At 50.7% G+C, this 20,053-nt stretch overlaps 1 protein-coding gene and 1 long non-coding RNA gene across 2 annotated transcripts in view; one reads left to right on the top strand and one right to left on the bottom strand.

The window, feature by feature from the left end:
- MESR6 (misexpression suppressor of ras 6) overlaps nucleotides 1-20,053 on the top strand; it is a 720,981-nt gene that overhangs the window by 122,119 nt on the left and 578,809 nt on the right. The window lies entirely within an intron of this gene.
- LOC112590421 (uncharacterized) overlaps nucleotides 8,389-20,053 on the bottom strand; it is a 186,783-nt gene continuing 175,118 nt past the window's right edge. The window contains exon 3 of the long non-coding RNA XR_003114191.1: nucleotides 8,389-8,522. This is a non-coding gene — a long non-coding RNA (uncharacterized LOC112590421). The remainder of the gene's footprint in view (nucleotides 8,523-20,053) is intronic.

The following is a 20,053-nucleotide window of genomic DNA, read 5'->3' as shown; positions in this document are numbered from 1 at the left end:
TCAGCATAATTGTGGTAGCAATTTTCTGCCACTGTTCGATTTAAATTATCGCTCGCCCCGACGTCTAACGACCGCGTTTGTGCCAGCCAAACGGCTTTCTTAGCAAAATTTAACACGTACTTAATTAAATTTTCATAATGATGAGTACCCCCGTCGATCCCTTGACCAAAGTGAAAACCCGTGCGAATATCGGTACGACGAACAGATGCTTAAATTGTGACTTCTAAATGACGAGAGAGGGAGGGGGGGAGTTTAATCACGAACATTCTTGTAAGCGAGGAAATTAGAAATCTTACACCGTCGTGCACACGCAACGCAGGCGTTTGCGCCCCATTTTAATCAAGCTCTCGCGACCGGGTGACCGCGTCGCGCGACTCAGAGTTCTCTGTGAGAGAGAGAGAGAGAGAGAGAGAGAGGGAGGGAGAGAGGGAGGGAGAGAGAGAGGGAGAGAGAGAGAGAGAGAGAGAGAGAGAGAGAGATCTCGCGTGTGTTCTCCGCGATGCGAAAATACACGCCGCCACTGCCGGGTTATAAATAATATCACGACCGGGGGGAGATATCCGCGCCCGCGAACACGGGCGAAGAAGAATGCGACACTTACATCGTGGGAAGGAGCGGGCGGGGGGAGGAGAGGCGAATGGACCGAGATCGAGCGCGTCGAGACTGATAATTCGCGGATCTCTCGCGGGTGACTCGCGCTCTCCGCGGTCAAAGGAGTGTCGGCCGAGCAGGAAGATCGTCTCCGTAGGCACGGATATATCGCGGGTTGCGCGCGACACGTGTCTCGCGATTTATCGCGGCGTGAAATTTACACGTGGCCTTATATATTGTATCTTATCTGCGAGCGCGCGAGCGGAAGATAAATTGCGAGCGAGCGAAACACAGCGCGGATCGAGCGTAATGAACTCGGCAAGGGCGATCCCTCGACAGACACCGTGAGAGAGAAAAATAGTTAATGTTACTAAAATGCTAGTTGTTTCTGGCCTCAACTACATCTTCTTGTTTTGTCCGACAAAAGTAGTAGTAGTTGCAATCCTACTTTCTCGGTAGTAATAATTCAGTGTAGTGTGGTGGTATAATTTACAATTACACTCCCGAGTACCGAACCCTTTTCTCGTCTCACCTGCCTCTCTTTTCTTTCTCTTGCTCGCGAAATGCGGCCGGATTTTTCCTCTCTATCTCTCACTCTTCTGCTCTCCTTTTCCTTCGTCTCTGCCGTCTCTCTCACGACGTGACGCACACGTGGCGCTTTCGCCCGTGCGGACGCGAGCGCGCGATCATTGTCGAGCCGTGAATAATTCCTCCGGCGCGGAGACACTCGTAATTAATTACGGGCCGCGTGATCTCTGAGCTATGTGTGGCCGGAAGGTAGAGACGGAGATCGAAGATGATTAGAAATAAGCTTGTGTAACAATCCCGTTAGCGCGCAATGTCGGAGGTGAGCTCGCGTATCGGGGAGGGAGGGGGAGGAGGCGTGCTTTATGGATTTCCTTAATTTATAAAGAACTTAAATCGATTTATGTGGGATACGTTCCAGAGCCCCGCCGGCCAATTTATCATAAAGTATACTCGAGGGAGGGACCGAGGGGGAATAAAGTAGAGAGCGGAAGAGAGAATTCTAGCAGCGCGCATTTCTCCACGCGCATTTCATTAATTTATTATCGGATCTTCGGCATTACAGCATTACAGCATTATTGAAACAGCATCGTCAGACAATCCGGGAAAATCTCCATCGATCTTCACATTCCCTTCCATTCTCCTACCGTTTCCACGCAATTCCGTCTCTCGCCGCTTCCCGAACTTCCGATAGACTCGATTTCCACACTGGAGGTCGAATGAAAGCGGAGACAAATCGCCGAACACGCTTACGTGCACGTGCGGCGGCCAATTAATAACCATCAATCTCCGCGTTTTACGTCCGTCTTTTTTAATCTCACGGGGAAGCTCCTCGTCGCGGGGACTCGCGGCCGCCGAGCCGCGTAAATATCTCGCGGCGCGACGACGACGTGACGGACGACGACGACGACGGTCCGGACGAAAATCGAGAAAGAGCCGGATAGGACGGAGTGGATACCGGAGGAATGCCGGGAGAGACTCTCTCTCTCTCTCTCTCTCTCTCTCTCTCTCTCTCTCTCTCTCTTTCTCTCTCTCTCTAGGAATCCCGGTGTAGCGGTGTAGGGCTCCCCCGTGCGCGCTCACGCACTCACGCACTCACGCTCGCGACCGAGGTCGTAGTCGCCGCCGCCGCCGCCGCCGCCGCAGTGGGCAGTCTCGGCGCTGTCAGTACGCAAGAAATATAGTCGTACGCATAGGAGCGTGCAACGCGTAATGACTACACGCGAAAGCACGTATCGCCGCGGGTAGGTACGCCGCCTCGCTAATTATACGTAATTATCGTGGCGAGGAGCCGCGGCCAGAGCCGCGCGACGGTCCTCTCCTCGCGGGAGAGCGCGTGGTCGAGAGCCGGGCCGGCAGGAGGGGAAAGGGAGAGCCAGTAGGGCCCGCTACCGAAATCACCAGCACCCCGTCTGACCGACAGGTTGTTGTTACCCAGATAGCGCCTATTGAATTATTGCTCCGTTTCTCCGTTCCTTCTCTTTCTTCCCTCCTTTTCCTGTGTGTTGTCTCTCCCGTCTTCTCTTCCTTCTCTCCTCTTTCCTCTGGAATTCTCCGGCGGAGAACGTCTCCACGATGAGAGTCCGGAGGGTCGCGGGACTCCTGCGAAAGAGAGACGTAGGAATTTGGGCGGTTCTTGAGCGCTAGAGGCGGGGGAGAAGAGGCAGCGGAGGGGGGTAATTAGGGGCGGGCGGGCGTGCGTGCGTGCGTGCGTGCGTGCGTGCGTGTACGGAAGGATGCTCAAATGGATATTTAGCGCGGCCTGTGATGGACGGGGTGGAAGGGTTGGGCCGGAGACTCAAACGAGACGAGAAATCGCTGCAAATTATTCGCCTCCCGCTCGTTCGTTATTCCGTGACGGGCCGTGCGCGAGATTCGGATTGCGAGTTCTAATGCGAGCGGTACATCACGACGGACTTTGTGCATCGCGCTAAGAAGGCGGCGTTCCGCTTGAGACGGGTCCTTCAACTCTTTGAAGGACCCGTCTCCTGGCAGTCCAGCGTTATTTTATGATTGAAGAATTGAAGGGTAGATGTGTGAGCAGTGTTTCGACAGTCCAATCGGACACAGAGAAATTTTATTCAGAGCGATTAGGAAGCCGATGAAGGACGAAGACGATTTTGTCTCAAGACGATTATCATTAGACAGTTTCGAAGACGCTCTTTTGAAAGACCACTGAGAGAGCTCTAGATTAACAAAGATATTTCTTATCGCTCGATTAGAGGTAAATGTCGTATGTCCGCGTAAGGATACTCTCAAGGAGTTAGGAACACGCGAGTCGCGCGAGAGAGCGATCAAAATCTCCGTAATGCAACACGTAACCATCTCGCGCACAATGTCGCAACGGCCAGTCTTACCCGGCGCTACTTTCGTCAGCTGCTTCTCCCCGGCTATTCAGATCGGCTCGCTCGGGAGGACCGCCGTGAGTTCTCGAATAAAGTCGGTCGGATGCATTACCGGGCTTAAGGCCCTCGGCGCTTTCCCGCCCATTGCGGCAGGAGGAAACGCTCGGAGCACGCGCGCGAGAAGCGTCCAGCGAGCGCGCATTATGACGCGCGTGTAAAAAGCGATCTCTCGCGTGCAACCGCACACGTAAAGAAAACAATACGAGGTAGTGCGCGCGCGCGCGTGCACGCATTACGACGTAGCAATGCTCGGGCGGGCCGGCCGCGCGCGAGAGCGGCGAGAGACAGCCGCGGCGCCGAGAGAGAAAGAAGCCTTAATGATCGAGGCAACGCCGTTGATTTACGCACCGCGGCGCACGCTGCTGCAGCCGCGGCTTTGTCTTCCGGGATCGGCTCGTTAATAAAATTTTCCCTAATAGACGGCCTCGTCATCTCGCCGGCGCGGCGCGGCGCGCCCGCCGCTCACGTCTCCTCTTCTCTCGACTTTTGTCTCTCTCTCTCTCTCTCTCTCTCTCTCTCTCTCTCTCTCTCTCTTTGTGGGCGTTGTTCGTTTTATTATCGAAAAGCGCCGTAAAAACCCCGGGATGACGCTCGCATCTCGAGTGCGGACAAGGGCGGGAGGCGACATGAGGACTATGAGGAAGGCGGAGAGGCGGGCGAGTCGGGGGTTGTTGCGCGCGGAGGTCATCGCGGAGCAGCGAGCGAGTCGTAGGGTCGCCGGAGGACGATCTTGGCCGCGCTCGCGGAACGGCCGACGTTAACCTTTTCTAGCCTAACGACTCGACCGCGCATATCCTGGTAATTTAGTGCTAAGTAAGGTAAGTGCGGCCGGCCGATCCTCTCGGCACGAGATAAAATCGTATGTGTGTGTCCTCCCCGTGCGAGATGAATAAATCTCGGGCGTCGCGTCGGGGCAGACGCGAGCGCGCTAAATGCGCGCGCTTGTTTGTGCGAATCGCTGGATCGATTTTTCACGAGGTCGAGTCGAGCGGAGTCGCGACGCGTTGCGGTAATTTTTAATAACGTTCACTTGCTCGCTCGGAAATAACGATCGATTCGCGAGAGAGGAACGTGGAATGGGAGACGCGCGCGACCTCACGCCGGAGATTCGCGGCGCATTGCGGGCCCATTAATATCTAACGAGTGGTGAATTTATGAAACAAGTTCCAAGAGAGAGGGCGGGAGAGAGAGAGAGAGAGAGAGAGTTAATTGTCCGTTAGCCGGAGACTTCAATTACGGCGACGACGACGCCCCTAACGGTGCCGTCCATTACCGGCGGCGTGTATTCTTTCGAATTCGATCGATGCGCCGGCTGAGACGCGTCGTACGCTCGACATTCGCCCGTTAGAAATGCATCGTTCCCGTTGTGCGGCAGCGAACAATAGCTGGCACGAATTACGATCCGAGCGTTCGTTTCCGTTTCAAGCGACGGTACGTCGGCATCGGCGAGAGCGGTGCCTGTGAGCGTAATTTCGTATTTCGAAAAGGCGACATCGAGACTTTTACTCTGCGAACATATCTTTTCTTCTAACAATCCCAAAACCCAAAAAATATGTCAGGTCGTTTGAAGCATCGCGATAACAAGCTGTATCGTGTATTTCCGAATGAGCGTATCTCTCTCTCTCTCTCTCTCTCTCTCTCTCTCTCTCTCTCTCTCTCTCTTGTTTTTGGCGTCCAATATATTTTTAATTATAAAAGAAGACGACGTTAAATCTTTGCCGTTCTCTTACGTTCCAAACGTCGAAACCACCGGAACTCGTTAAGAAAATGTCTGCAAGGAACTAATGGGAATTAATTATTCAACGTAATTTAACATTATTTATTAATCATATACTTTTTGCTAATTTATTAGGATTAATTGTTTCTATTTCACCAAATTTCGCACGTTCATCAGAAACGAAAAGGATTAAAGATGCGTTCTCTTTCGGGTGCAATACGGAAATGCTCGGAAGCGCGGAGCAAATGAAGCGACTTGCCCGGCGTCGCCAGAGGCGCGACCGTCTTATTAACGCGCGTCAATAGCCAATAATTAGCGATAGCGATCTCGTATTGAAAGCAGCGTCCGGTTAATGAGACGCGAGCCTATTGCCATTCGCGTCGTTAATTATTCGACAAGCATACGGGACTTTGTCGCTCCGTCGAAGGACGAGTTTCAAGGTGCGCGCGGCCACCTTTGCAACGCATGCGAGCTTCTCGCGATCTGCATGCGTCGATTAATCATTCACGCCATCTTCTTACCGTAAATTCACATTACATTAATCAATTTAGACTTTCATCGGCGTGAATTTATGCGCGGCGCCACCTCATGGCGTCGCAGATTGACCGGATGAGCCAAGTCGCGTGGTAGATGCCGTAACATCTCTCGTTCTTCTTCTTTCCTCACATTTTCTCACCGTGTATTTCTCCGCGGGCTCGAACTGTAACGGAAGAAAACCCCGGAGTTTCCGGAAAGAGCGACGAAAATACGGCGACTCGAGAGAGAGGAGAAATCGAAGCGGGCTAACGGTGCGGCCGAGCGGCTGCCGCGCGGTTGCCGCGAGGGAGAGACGCTCGTCAGCGGCAGCGGCGAGAGTTTACGTCGACGACGAGCTCCGTTTTCGCCGACAAAAGAGCGGACGCGAGGGGCGGCCGGGCCGGCTCGTCATAATGTATCGGCCGATACAGATCGTCGCGCGCTCGTTTGGACTCGTAATTAAAGCAACAAATTCCAAGGCGCCCGCGGCGCTCCGGCATCCTTGCGGTCCTCTATCGCTCGACGATCGGCACTCTTGATGGATCGGTACAGGTGCGCGTGCTCCCGCGGCTGCGAGGTGCTACGGGCGCGTCGCCGATCACCCACCTGACGATCACCCGCGCCCGGAGCCGCGAACACTCGCCGATTGTCCGGCGGTGGAATGACTTACGGCTGTACGACTTACACGGCCGACATGCCGCCCGTGTAAATGTCGGCCAAACGTCGCGACGATCCAATTAATGCCGACAACGCGATCGCGCACCGTCTGGGTGTTGCTTTGAACGACCAGCAGCTAGCGGCCGGCGAGCCGCCCAGCCTTCGGGTCCGATTAAATGGGTTACGGTGCAACGCTGGCTTAAAGGCTGCTGTGGTCCGATCCGAAATTCGCGTGTCGTGAAAAAGAAATTGCGTAACATGTGGAACATTGCGGAAGGTGCGCTTCAAGTCCGTTTTTCATCTTCGGACTTTCTCCAGCAAAATGAAGGGTCGAGTCTCCTCTCCTCTCGATGCGGTACCTCGTGACCTGCGGAGACTGGCGACTTTGAGTTCGCGACGGAAGACTGTCTGCAATTGTTTTTTTCATTTCGTTAATATTAATTATTAATGCATCTCTTGGTCTCCCGACACGTCTTGCTGCAAGCGGCAGTTTCTCTCGCGATTTCCGCCGTGAGTTATTGATTGTCCAAAGTGCTCGCGACTGTAACACGAACATGAATTCTCTGTTATCATCAGTTATACTCAGGCAATCTTGCATCGAGAAGAACGCGTGTAAGAAAGCAGCCTACGACCGGCGCGTCTACAATTCGCGCGATCGCGCTGTGAAGTTAGCGCGTCGTTGTAAATTAATAAACAACCTCGCCTTTGCTCGCTTACATCGTCGATATCCCAGCGACCAGAGTAAGCGCCGAGAGATAAAAAGAGCGACGGGCAAACCATGTTCGTTAGTTTCCAAGTCCTAGAGAGTCCGTCGTCGCGATAACGATAATTGATGCGTGTGGCGCGTAAACAGCCGCTTAACATCGACATGAGAAAGTTGCGCTCATCGGACATTATTTTCAAACCGCCGCCGCCGGGATGCGCGCAGATGCGGACAACACATGGCGACAACACGTAGGCGCTCTCGGCGCGATCGAGAATTGCGATCGAGCGGGTTGACGTTTAGCCGGGCCGCGAAGATCGCAGCGCGAAGATAGCCGTATGCGCTGTCTGTGTACGCGAAGTCCCGCGGCCGGATAAGCGTCTTGTGTGCATTGACATTGAAGGGGCTTGATAATTGGAAGGAGGATAATAATGATAGTGGCGGCCGGCCCTGCCGATGACGGCAGTCACGCTTTTCGCAGGGAGCTGCGCGGTGGGATAATGAGCGGCTCCGGAGACACATCGTGAATTCGCGATATCAAACGGGCGCCCCGATAGCGCTTGCACCTGGCACGTGGCCGCGTTCGGCAAGGCCGCGCGAATGAGCGAACGTCCGCGGCGGCGCGGCGGGAAACTCGAGCGAACGCGACGGCGCTTCCTCAGGAGCAACTTGTCCAAAACGACGCGTCGTGTCGATTTTCGACACGGAGCTTGCGGTGGAATTTTGTATCTTGCGGGAAAGGATCTGTCGCGAAGTTTTCCGCTCATTCTGGAGAAGGCGATTATTTCCTTCGCCGGAAGAAGTCGCGCTCGGAGATCGGTCGGGTTTTCGGATATTTTTTTTATTTTGAGCTTTTTCTCGCAAGAGTCTGAGCCGAAATCTTGCTTCTGCATTAAGCTTGCGAATTCCGTCAAATTTCAAGAACAATTACGCAGGTTATTGTCTGATGCCACAAACGATTACTTGTGCCACGTACTTCCTCCACGTTGAATTGTCCTTCAATGAGAACTCTTCGGAATTGTTTAATATTTGCATTTAATTTTTATTTTTAATTTCAATGTGTAATTATTTATATAACTGTAGATAGAATATACACGATAAGCAAATATTAAATAATTAATGAAGATTAATAGGCAGGTACATAATCAGATGAACAAGCGACGTAACAGACTTTGTCCTCTTACAATCTTTATTATTAATTTTTCATTAGCGTTAGAAATGTATATATAAAATATCTTCTTTCTTCTTCTTCAGCCTGTCGACATCCACTCCTAGACAAAGGCCTCTTTCATCTTCCTTCATGTCTTCCTCTGTTGTGCCATTTGTGTATTCATCTCTTCCCTGCGTGGCGTTGAATGTCATCTCTCGCCATCTCGCCTGTGGTCGACCAACGCTTCTCTTAGACTCTCTTGGTATATATAATAACATATACATATAAAAATATATAATACGTATAAAATATACACGTCTATAATCCGTGAAGAATGCACAATGTATCGCTGCTCGATGCATCCCGGCTTCCCGATTCCGCATCCTGCTGCTCGTGAATTCGCGTAGACACGATTCGATCGAAAGAAGAAAAGAAATATATGTTAATTAATGCAACATCATCGAGAATCTGATTAGACATTCCGAGAAGCCCGACGAAATATTTCGTGCGAATACAATTCGTGGAAAAGTGCGCCGGCCCGAAACGATGATACGTGAAAGATATGAGAAGTACCAAAACAAAACAAAGGGCAAAAAGAGCGTTATCCTTCCGGCGTCTATCGCTAGGTCGCCCGGTCGCCGCCGGTGAACGGCCGCGTGATAAAAACGATCAACACTTTCGAAACATTGTTGATCTTGAAAGCGGACGACCTGTGTCGATATGTCGCGTGCTTTTACGCGTGTTTTCAGTAGGCTCCGAGCCGGTGTGCGTTGCTTCGTCGCGGGTGATTAATACATTTCGTCGGCTCTTGTGAAATACTCCACGCGGAAAGTGATCGATCGGCTGAAACAATTCTCTACGAACCAGGCCAGACAGTTTTCTCCGTGTCGGTCGCGTTCTCGCCGGTATCGCGTTATTTAACACGCGTATCTTCGATCGAATCGCATCTACGCGAGAGTCAGTGCGACTGTCAACGTCATGACGGAGAGCAGCCAGGATGTCGAATCGAGGTGGATCAAGGATGTCGAGTCAAGGGCGGAGGAGGAAGCGGGACGTCATACATGTCCAAGGTGTGTCGAATAATTTATGACGCAGGTTTCCGTTTTGAACGTTTTGAACGTTTGACGAACTCGTCAAAAATAGAGAAATACCCGAGTCGAAATTTAGGCCGGCATTCGTGGTGTGTCCTTGTTTGGTGAGGATAATTATAGCCTCGCGAATCTCCGATTTTTACCGTTGTACTTATTGCGTTATTTCATCCGAAAAGCATCGATCCGTCAAACCTGCCGAATACGCATTGGCAATTAATTGTATTCTCAAGCCAAGATGTCAAATGATTCTCAGCCATGAATACCGGCCTTGAAATCCAATGTACATTTCGCAATTGCTGACGTACGTCTAATAATGCTCCGTGTGTTCGCGAGTTTTATTTTATTTACCTCCGCGGTTCCTTTTACCTTTGTTTGACTTTGTTATCGTACAGTACGGAATTCAGATTTAAAATCCCTATTGGGACAAAGCATTATTGGACCCATAACTGTTCTCTTTACCTTTGCAGCTTCTTGAAAGCAGCTCTTTTCTAGGCTTTCAACCCATCGAGGCTTTCAACAAAAAAAAAAAGAGATATGACAGTAAAAAGTTGTTGTTATATTTTTATTCATGTACACCTTGATCCTTATTAGTGAATATTTAATATTCGCTTATCTCACATGCATCTGCAGTTAAGTCATATAATTAACACATTGCTGTAACTGAAACGAAGAATAAGGAATAAAGAATCAAGGAGAGGGAGGATAAAGATTGAATACAGATAGAAAATACTGAGATAATCGAATATTAAATAATTCTGAAATAATTTTCAAATGAGTTCTCCTTTGAGACTCACAACATGGAAGTTTATGCTACATTTATTAACATGAAGGTAGGACAATGACCTGCGTAATATTGCGTCTCAAGAGAGATTCTTCGTTGATTCTTCAAGTTCGATGGGATTTGCAGGATCAATGTAGAAAGCAAATTTCGACTCGGGAACGCGAATGGCCGCAGGGAAAGCGACTGCGCTTGTACAACGGTCGAGGCAGCGCGTTTAATAAATAATGTAAGCGGATGTCGTTGATTGACAGAGAATTGTCAAAGTCGTCGCTCTCGGCGCACCGGCGTTCAAAGATTCAACGATCTTTATCGGCAACCCTTTTTTCTTTAGACCCGCCACACGTTATGCAAAGCAGGGTGGCATTACCGATATCATTTTACAGGAAATGACTCGGCTCATTATTTTAATGAGCGTACGTGAACAACCACTGCTTCATGTAAATGAACGGGGGGGCGCTTGGCGATTTTGTTTTCTCTTCTTTCGCCGAGACGTTTGCGCGGCTGCGAAGCCGTCGGCGCGGCGAAACTTCCTCGTGGATTATCGCGCGATCGAAGGGATGAATATTTCTCTCGCTTTTTTTTTGTGTTACCTCGACCGTTGTCTCGGACTCGCTCGGGAATCATCGTCACGTGTGAATTTGGAAGATGCGGGGGAACAAACGCCGAGCCGTTTGTTCCGCTCGAAGCGAGCCCGACGTTCGCTCGAGAGAACTTGGCAGAAGCACGTCCGCAAGCGGGGCGGCGTTACCGATATCATTTTACAGGAAATGACTCGGCTCATTATTTTTTAACGTATTCAAGCAACCATTGCCGTGTCTCGTGCGAGCGAGCCCGGCAATTTAGTTTCTCTCTTGTCGCCATTATTTCACGTAATTCACGTTATTTCCGTAATATTGTTTCAACAAGTATTCAGTTCATTCATGAACATGTATTAATATTTGTAATGTTTTTTTATACTAACTGACAATATTTTATTCTATCTCTTTTATAATATTATGCTCGCTTTGACTCAATACTTGGCTCTTGGGAGCCTTGCTTCTCTCTGATCTTGATTGTTAAAAAGTTACATAACACACACACTTATTTATTTATTCGGACGGAATCACGTCCAATTATTTGAACATTAAAGTGCGGCACGTGCGCGAATTTCTAAGTACCGGAGGGCGAGCGACTCGCCATCGGTGCAAACTCGCGGGTTGTAGAGTGAGTTCGATCTTTGACTCCTCCCGGCTCGGCGAGGACGTTCGCGTTCGCGCGAGAGGCTCGTTATATTTCCATGCTTATTAGTCGCAATTTCTGCCGGTTGCGTTGACCGGCCTGCGAAATCCGTCTCCCGCGGAGTGATGTTTCCACGATTACGGGCACTCATCGTAACGGCCAGGCGCGAGCCAGGCGGAGATAAATCGCGCGTAATTGAAAGTCCGCTACCGCGAGCGTCCGCGATAATCGCCTGCATATTCAGTTCGCGATCGCGACTCGGATTACCTCGGCGCGCGAAACCGCCCTCTCTTTTTTCCTCTCTGAATTTCGCCCCGGCAGTAATGCAGAGAACGGAGAGAACGTGCGTCGTATCTCTCTCACGCGTCGATGCGGCTTATACGTAATTTGTTCCCGTTGCGCGGCGGGGCTGCTAGGAGAAGCCTAATTGAATGCGCGCGGCCGTGTCCGGCAAGAAGAAGGCGTGTGAGCGAAACGACCGGCTAACTCGATAGTGGCCACTGTTTCGCTCTAATAACAAGTGGCGACACATGAATGATGGCCTCGTCTCCCCCGGATCACTTTGTTTACAATACCGCGGCAACATTATCGCATTACGCCGCGTCTATAAATAACCGCTATCGCGGACCGGATTATCGCCCCGTGAACCGCGCACGGAACATGGGAATTTGCATTCGTTCTCGTTCCGTCTCCTTTTACCCCCCCCCTCTCCGCCCCCCTTCTCTCTCTCTCTCTCTCTCTCTCTCTCTATCTTTCTCTCAGCTGATCGCGATCGCGGCGAATGGAGATATCAATTTTCGGCGAAACGGCGACGAGTCGGAATCATCCGCCGATCACGGTTATCGCGTTACTCCCTTCTGCGCCCTTATGCGCCTCTCTATACGCGTGTGCGCGAATGTGTGTGTGTTTAGGTAACATACTCAGGAGGAGACTCACTCAAGGCTCGCGCGGCGATCTAGCGAATTACATAAGTACACGATTCGCCACTCGGCCTACACGCGTTTACTCTCACGGTAATCCGGCCGCAGTCCCGCGCCGTTGTTTCCGATAATTACAACTTTGGATTATTTGTTCCGTTACGTGTATATTCAGCAGCGGGCTATATATAGCCATTTGCAACTTGCGCGCAAGTTTTGTTTTATCCAGTCGGCCCTCTTGTCTCTTTGTCTCTCACGAGCGTCGTAGCGAGTAGCTTCCCTCCTTTCCTCGCGCGCGCGCGCGCGCACACACACACATACATACATATGCGCGTCCGCGGCCGTAAATATTTAATTCTTGATGATAATTGCTTAGCATCTTCCGCGAGAGCCTAAGCGAGGCAATATAGGGACCCGGGCGTTGCGAATCGGACTCTCGGCGAGGTTTTGGTCAGCCAGCTAACTCGCGGGCGCCGTAACGCTCCGGCGCCACATCTCTTAATCATAACCCGCGGGCGAGCGCGGTTTTATTCCGCTGAATCGGCCAGACGCGCGGTCTAAAATTCAGCCTGCGGATTAAATCGCGGCCGATGATCGTGATCTGCGATCGCGAAATCATTGCTCGACGACGACGGCGTTCCCACACGCGCTCTTCCGCGCGTCGCGTCGCGGCTAAGAACTTTCCGGTGAGCAAAAGTATTAGGTGCGCAACTAAGTTTCCGCTGTTTTTCAAGAGATGGCTCCAGTAGTAAGTGCTGGTCGATTGTGACATAACCAAAACGTCATGAACCAAGCTTAGACATATGGTAAACAAACCGCTTTGACACATTAGTGATTTTGTTTTTGCGTCATATACTTTTGGTTGTGTGAAAATGTCTGATTTTGTGCCAAATAATCGTCATTTGCGGGAAGTGTGGCTTTTCTTCTTTCATTCGAAGAAAACGGCGGCTGAAGCGCATCGAGAACTCTAAAAAGTTTACAGAGATGCTGCTCTAAGTGAAACAATGTGCCGTGATTGGTTTCGTCGCTTCAAAGACGGTGATTTCGATGTTGACGACCGTTCGCGTGAAGGAAGGCCAAAAACCTTCGAAGACGCTGAATTGGAGGCATTGCTCGATGAGGATTCGTGCCAAACGCAAAAAGAGCTTGCTTCAGCATTACCCGCCAAGCAATTTCCAAGCAATTGCATGCGTTGGGAATGATTCAAAAACAAGGAACTTGGGTTCCTTATGATTTGAAGCCAAGAGACGTTGAGCGTCGTTTTTTCGCCTGTGAACAACTGCTCCAGCGGCAAAAAAGGAAGGGTTTTCTTCATCGCATCGTTACGGGTGATGAAAAATGGATTCATTACAGCAACCCAAAGAGAACAAAATCATGGGGACTGTCCGATCATGCTTCTACGTCGTCGGCTCGGCCGAATATTCACGCTGCGAAGGTTTTGCTGTGTATTTGGTGGGACCAGGGCGGTGTTATTTATTATGAGCTGTTGAAACCGAACGAAACCATCACTGGGGAACGGTATCGAACTCAATTGATGCGATTGAGCCGAGCACTGCGCGAAAAGCGGCCACAATACGAGCAGAGGCACGAAAAAGTGATTCTACAGCATGACAACGCTCGGCCTCACGTTGCCAAACCCGTTAAAACCTACTCAGAAACGCTCAACTGGGAAGTCCTACCCCACCCGCCATATTCCCCAGATATTGCGCCGTCCGATTATTACTTGTTCCGTTCGATGGCACATGGTCTGGCTAATCAGCAGTTCCGCTCATATGAAGACATCTCAAAATGGCTTGATTCATGGATAGCCTCAAAAGACGAACACTTCTACCGTGACGGTATTCGAGCTCTGCCAGAAAGATGGGAAAAAGTTGTCGCTAGCGATAGGCAATATTTTGAATGATTCATTTGTAACCATTTTTTCACAATAAAGTTGCATTTTCATCAAAAAAACAGCGAGAACTTAGTTGCGCACCTAATATAATGAACGAAATTCCGGCTGAAGTTATGAGAATTCGGTCGAAGTAATCGAGACTGCTGGTTAACTTGAAGAGAATTCTGGTACTTTGAATCCCGGGATCTCCGAGTGGTTGACAGAAAATTGCTTCACTCGCGGTTTCTTCGCCGTCGCAGCCGGCTCTCCGTCCTCGAGATCGCGCATTGATTAATCGTGCGTGCGCGATGACCGCGTGTGCCAGATATCCTCATTCGCGGCGCGTTTTCACGCTCTCTCACGGGCGATAAAGGCGCGCGCGATGTTGGCTTGTCGCTAAAAGTCAATATCTCGCCGTCTCGCGATGCGAGAAGTGCTGAGTCCTCGGCGCGAGTATCGCCGCGCCGGCACAATGAAACGCGTCCGTCATCGTCCGCGGTATCGTTATCGGCATCGCGTGTATTTACGAGTGCGTCGACGGTGCTTAGCCACACATTCTCTCGCCGTTATACGTTTCATTATCCTACCGCAGGCGGATGATTAATATTTAGCCGCTTGATTTATGATTGTCCCGCGTATATTGTCGTTGTCGATAAATCGGACCTGTAGCCCTATCTCTCGTGCCGTCTTAATAACTTATACCTAATAACCCTCAGCGTTATCGCGCAATCTCGACTGCGAGGGGAACGCGCCGTGCTTCTGATTGAATACCTGCGGAGCCCCGATACGGGGATTCAGCGATATCGCTGCATTTCTTTCTTGTAGCAACCTGCCTCGCGTCGCGGGTGCGACGCAAACGATGACAACAATGAGCGCAATGCGCCCCGACAGACACGTTTCATACTCGCTATCGCGGAAAGGCATCTAAAAGTGCTTTCTGTTATGCGATCTATGCGAGCTGTACGATAACTGTTACTACTTTGAATATCTTGCGCCATTGAGGTTCTCTTTGATCAAATAAAGACGGGGGAAAGCGTCAGCGCGTTAACCGCGAGACGAACGCAAAACTCCTAACTCGTATAACTTCGTGTGCTCGGATAAGTTTCTCCAATTGGCTCAAACTCCGTCGGATACATTTTTCTCCCGCTTTCACATTTCGAAGATATGCAACGCGGTACACAACGCGTCACTGGCCCAGCAACTGTGCATTAGCTTCGTCATAAAGAACCGCGTCGGAAAAAATGGGTTTTACGATAAAATGAAGCAGAAAGTTCGAGACTGGCCCGTCAGATTGCTTTTTCTCTCTCTCTCTCTCTCTCTCTCTCTGCCGTCTCGAGCAATGTCTTGCACCCTGTGACTCGTGAGAGAGACTAAAGCTCGCTCTTCACGGACACGTCTTCGTAAATCTCCGGCGTCTGCGTGGCGCGCGGCGGCCTCGCGCGCGACCGATTTATTTTACACGCGTCGACGGATCATTACGGCAGCGCGCCCGACTATCGAGTTAATAAGCGCCGCGTCGAGCCACTCTCGATCTCCTCGAGGTTTTACGAGCTTACGCAAACGGAACGCGCGCCGAAGGAAACGCGTTTTCTCGACTCCCACGCTCTCCCGGCGGATCGCTTGTGCGTATCCGCGCTTGTATGGGGTGAAAGAGATAATGAGCGAGAGCAAGAGAGAGAGAGAGAGAGAGAGAGAGAGGGAGGGAGGGGGGGAGCGAGAGACAGGCAGGGCCTGTCTCGGGGGAGGGAGCGCGGACGAGAGAGAAAAGGAGAGATAAATTGTTCGATGGAGCGAAGGAAAGACAGAGAGAGAGAGAGAGAGAGAGAGAGAGAGAGAGAGAGAGAGAGAGAGAGAGAGCGGTGAAGTAAGTGTACACTCGAGAGCAACCTGTACACTTAACGATAAGCGCGCAGGCCTTTAAGTACCGTTCAATGTGAAAAGTGGCCGCACGCTGCTGACGAGACGATTCGTCGTGCACCAACGACCCCCAGGTATGATAATATCGCGAGATCTTTCCGGGAGCGCCCGAGCTCTTTCGCGCGAGAAGGCGTAGAGAGAGAGAGAGAGAGAGAGAGAGAGAGAGAGAGAGAGAGAGAGAGAGAGAGAGAGAGAGAGAGATCGTATTCGCGGACAGAAAGGGTGCTATTTGCGCGAGTGCGCGCGGGCTGTTCCGCTCGTTTCGACGGCGACGTCTCGAGGATAATCTCCGTTTCGGAGAGTTTAACCCTTAAAGCGGGCGTAGTAGTAGTAGCAGCAGCAGCAGCAGCAGTCTCTTAAATATAGACGCGACAGAAACCGCCAGCGCGTGGCCGGCGACCGAACGCTCGATAAAGAGCCGTAAATCCTCACAAATTGCACGTTTTCGCCGCGCCGTCGTTGCGCTACCGGCGAATTAATATCCCGCCGCGGCGACGTAATTTCACGCAAATCGCCGATACAACATGGCGGTGCTCACGAGAGAGAGAGAGAGAGAGAGAGAGAGAGAGGGGGGGGACCGATGATGATCGATTTGTACGTCCGTAGTTTGCTTACAGAGAAGAAGAAGAAGAGCGTTCTCGCTTCTTGTTCTTCTTCGGCCTCTCATTCGCGTTACGCGCCTACGCCGAGCTAAGAATTATTCATTCCCTTGTTACCGCACACCAGGTGTATGCTTTTTATACACCTCCCTTCCCTTTTTACTCAACTCGGGAAGCGACTAATTGCGCGCTTCAAAGTACGAGGATTTATTTTCTACACATCGGCTCCGGGAAAATTTGCAGATACCTGCAACACCCTCGGCGGCGGAGATGTGGGATCTTGCGATGGGGAGCCGCGCAAGTCACAATTAAACGCGCCGCGACGTACGCTTCGTTCGCGCAATACTACGCGTTCGCACGATCTTTTCCGCACGAGCAATCCGCCGAGTGAATAATAACGGCTGCTCGAGCGGCTCGGCGGATTCTTCTCTCCGCGACGTTCGGCGTGTATCGTTACAAATCGCGCGCTGTCGCGCTTTTATTAACCGTTAAATCACGTCGATTTCTCGCTCTCGCGCTCGCGCTCGCGATATCTGCCTTCTCGTTGTAGCATAACAGTTTTATATCGCGAGAAAGAGGGAGAGAAGGAGAGGCAGAGACGGAGGGAAAAATCCCTCTCGGCTCGACGTGACGATATATACTCGCCGCCGCCGTCGCTGCTTTTCGTCCGGCTCGTCGCGAATAAACGAGGCGAGATCCGTGATTCGAGGTGGACGATCGATCGAAAGTCGCTCCGATCGGGCTTATGAGCTATAATAGCGACACGGTAGTCATTCTCCTTACCTTAAATCACGTCTACATGTGCGAACGCGGCCGCTCGCTCCTCTCCCTCGCTCCTTCGCGATCGCGCGCGAGAGAGATTCGTCGTCGTCGTCGTCGTTCGCAACGAGCAGCTCCTTAGCGGAGTATAATGGCGCAATAAATTACGCCACTTTGTGAATGTAGTTAAAACCGCTATTATAGCTTGGCCGGGGTCGTAACTAGCCGCGGGAAATAAAAAGGCGTGCGCGCGAGCGCATCATCGGCCTCCGGAGAAAACAAGAAGAAAGAAGGAGAAAAAAAGGAAAGGGGGAAGAAACGACGGAGAGAGAGAGAGAGAGAGAGAGAGAGAGAGAGAGAGAGAGAGAGAGAGAGAGGGAGGGAGGGATAAAATAGAGAGGAAACATCGATAGACGTCGTGAGACGCTGATATAACGCGCTCGCCGTTACGTGTAGGACGTTAGACGCGCGCGGATAAGACGAATACGTCCCGTGATAAATTCACCGGCCGCGTGGGTGGAAAAACCGCGCGCGACTGACGTCCTGCGCTTTATGAATAATAATGACCGTGGCAAATGTTATTATTAGCGGTGATAAATTACGGCGGTCCCGGCGGACGCTACGTCGTTGCAACGCCAGCGCCGATCGGCGAATGCGATCTCTGTTAGGCACTCTGTTGCGCGAGTTCCGCGTTGTGTGTTTTTCGCGGCCGTTGACGGATTTACCCCCCCCCCCTCTCTCTCTCTCTCTCTCTCTCTCTCTCTCTCTCTCTCTCTCTCTCTCTCTCTCTGTCTTCCGCTCGTTATCCTCTTTACTCATGCCTTTTCGCTCGGATTACACTTGTGTAACCCGTGCTACATGTCGGCTTACATGTGCTCCATGCGCGCGCGTCATTTGTAAATTTAGCTCTTCCACGTTGCGATCGATTCGACAAGGCGGCGGAAAAGAGAGAGATCGGTTAAGTATCTTTTCTACGCATTAGAAATGCTTATTGTTTGACACATTGGGAAGTTGGGGACCATTCGTGAAAATTTTATCGACACTTGCTACATTTTTTATTCGTATCGTAAAGGGTCTTGTTCCTTCGGAAACTTTGTGCCGAAATTTTGTGAAATTTCATATTTAACTCGAGTGACTGTCAATCATGTGAATAAGAAACGCTGGAAAGACCGTACGGCGAACATATTTGTTTTAAACTCGCGTCTAGAAATGCTCAAGTTTCACTTGAAGATTTTAACGGAATTTCCTGTAAAACAGGACGTTATTTTCCGGAGCTTTTCTCCAGAGATATCCCGATATTTATTTCTCGGCATTAAGATATAAACGTCTCTCTCTCTCTCTCTCTCTCTCCTTCCCTCCCTCCTTCCCTCTCTCTATCTATTTCTCTTCCTCCCTCTCTCTCGCGCTGTCTCCTCTTTGATTCTCACGGAGAGCGTTACCGCGAAAAAAACAAAACGATTAACGTCTTTCGAAGTCAGCGTGACTGGCGAATTCTCGCGGCTCGTAGCCTCTCGATGCGATCCGCAGGAACAACGGTTAAGGGAGTTCCCCGGTCGAGCGTGAATAATGGGTCGACATATTACAGCATTTTGCGAAGAAGGGCCGGGCGGGTGCGCGAACTCATCGACAACAATGCGATGGAGGCTCTCTCTCTCTCTCTCTCTCTCTCTCTCTCTCTCTCTCTCTCTCTCTCTCTCTCTCCACCCCCCTTCCGCCGTCTTTTCTCGTTTGCGATTACTCTCCTTCGGCGCGCGTCGTCCTTGTCGTGGGTGCGCCAGGTAATACGGTAAATGGATTGAGTCGGGCTTAAAGAAGCCTGTTGCCGGGATAAGCATCGATGCATTAGCGAAGATGACTTCATTCGCGCGCGCGCGCGTGCACCCATCCACCCACCAGCCTCGTCCTCGACTCGACTCGCTGTCGGCCTCCGTCGGTTCAACAGGCGTGAGAATGATAACGATAATGAGGACGGCAATGACGATGATCGCGTGTGACGTCGCGTCACTATTATTTTACGAATGTCGTGGTGCAGCTGCGTGACGCGTTAAACGCATTGTGCCGTCCTTTAAACGCGCTCCCCTCCTCCCCCTCCGTCTCCTGCTCGCGTCCTCCTCCTGTCGCTTTTGTACGCGACGACAATGGCCGCGAAGAATGGAACGTTATAGTGATTCCTCGATCTTGCGGCTGAATCGAGAGAACTTGTTCTCTCTTTCTCTCCCTCTTGCTCTTTCTCTCTTTTTCTCTCTTCTCCTTCTTTATACGCGGAATAAATTTATAAATATTAATGGCCTTTGATGCGTATACGATATCGGCAGATTCCGCTCGGAATTACTCGTTGATAACGATTACCCGGTTACACCCGTTGCCCGCCTGTCGAAATTGCTTCACGCAATTTGATACTCCGCCGCTTTGATCTTTTCAATTTGCCCAGCCTGGAACTCGTATAAAATATCCCCCGGTAATTTTGTATGCGAGAATATATTTATTTTTATCGATATACCATTAAAACATTCGGTCACTTGGGGGGATTTCCCCTAATTTTTATATTTATCATTCTGAGGAAAATCAAGAGTATACTTGGGAAGAAATACATTAGGAGTATCTATGAAAATAATCAAATGTTTTTAAATTATA

Source organism: Harpegnathos saltator, unplaced genomic scaffold (assembly GCF_003227715.2).
Source record: "Harpegnathos saltator strain DR-91 unplaced genomic scaffold, Hsal_v8.6 scaffold80, whole genome shotgun sequence".
In the NCBI taxonomy this organism is placed as follows: Eukaryota; Metazoa; Arthropoda; class Insecta; order Hymenoptera; family Formicidae; genus Harpegnathos; species Harpegnathos saltator.
This window is presented reverse-complemented; position numbering and strand designations above follow the sequence as displayed.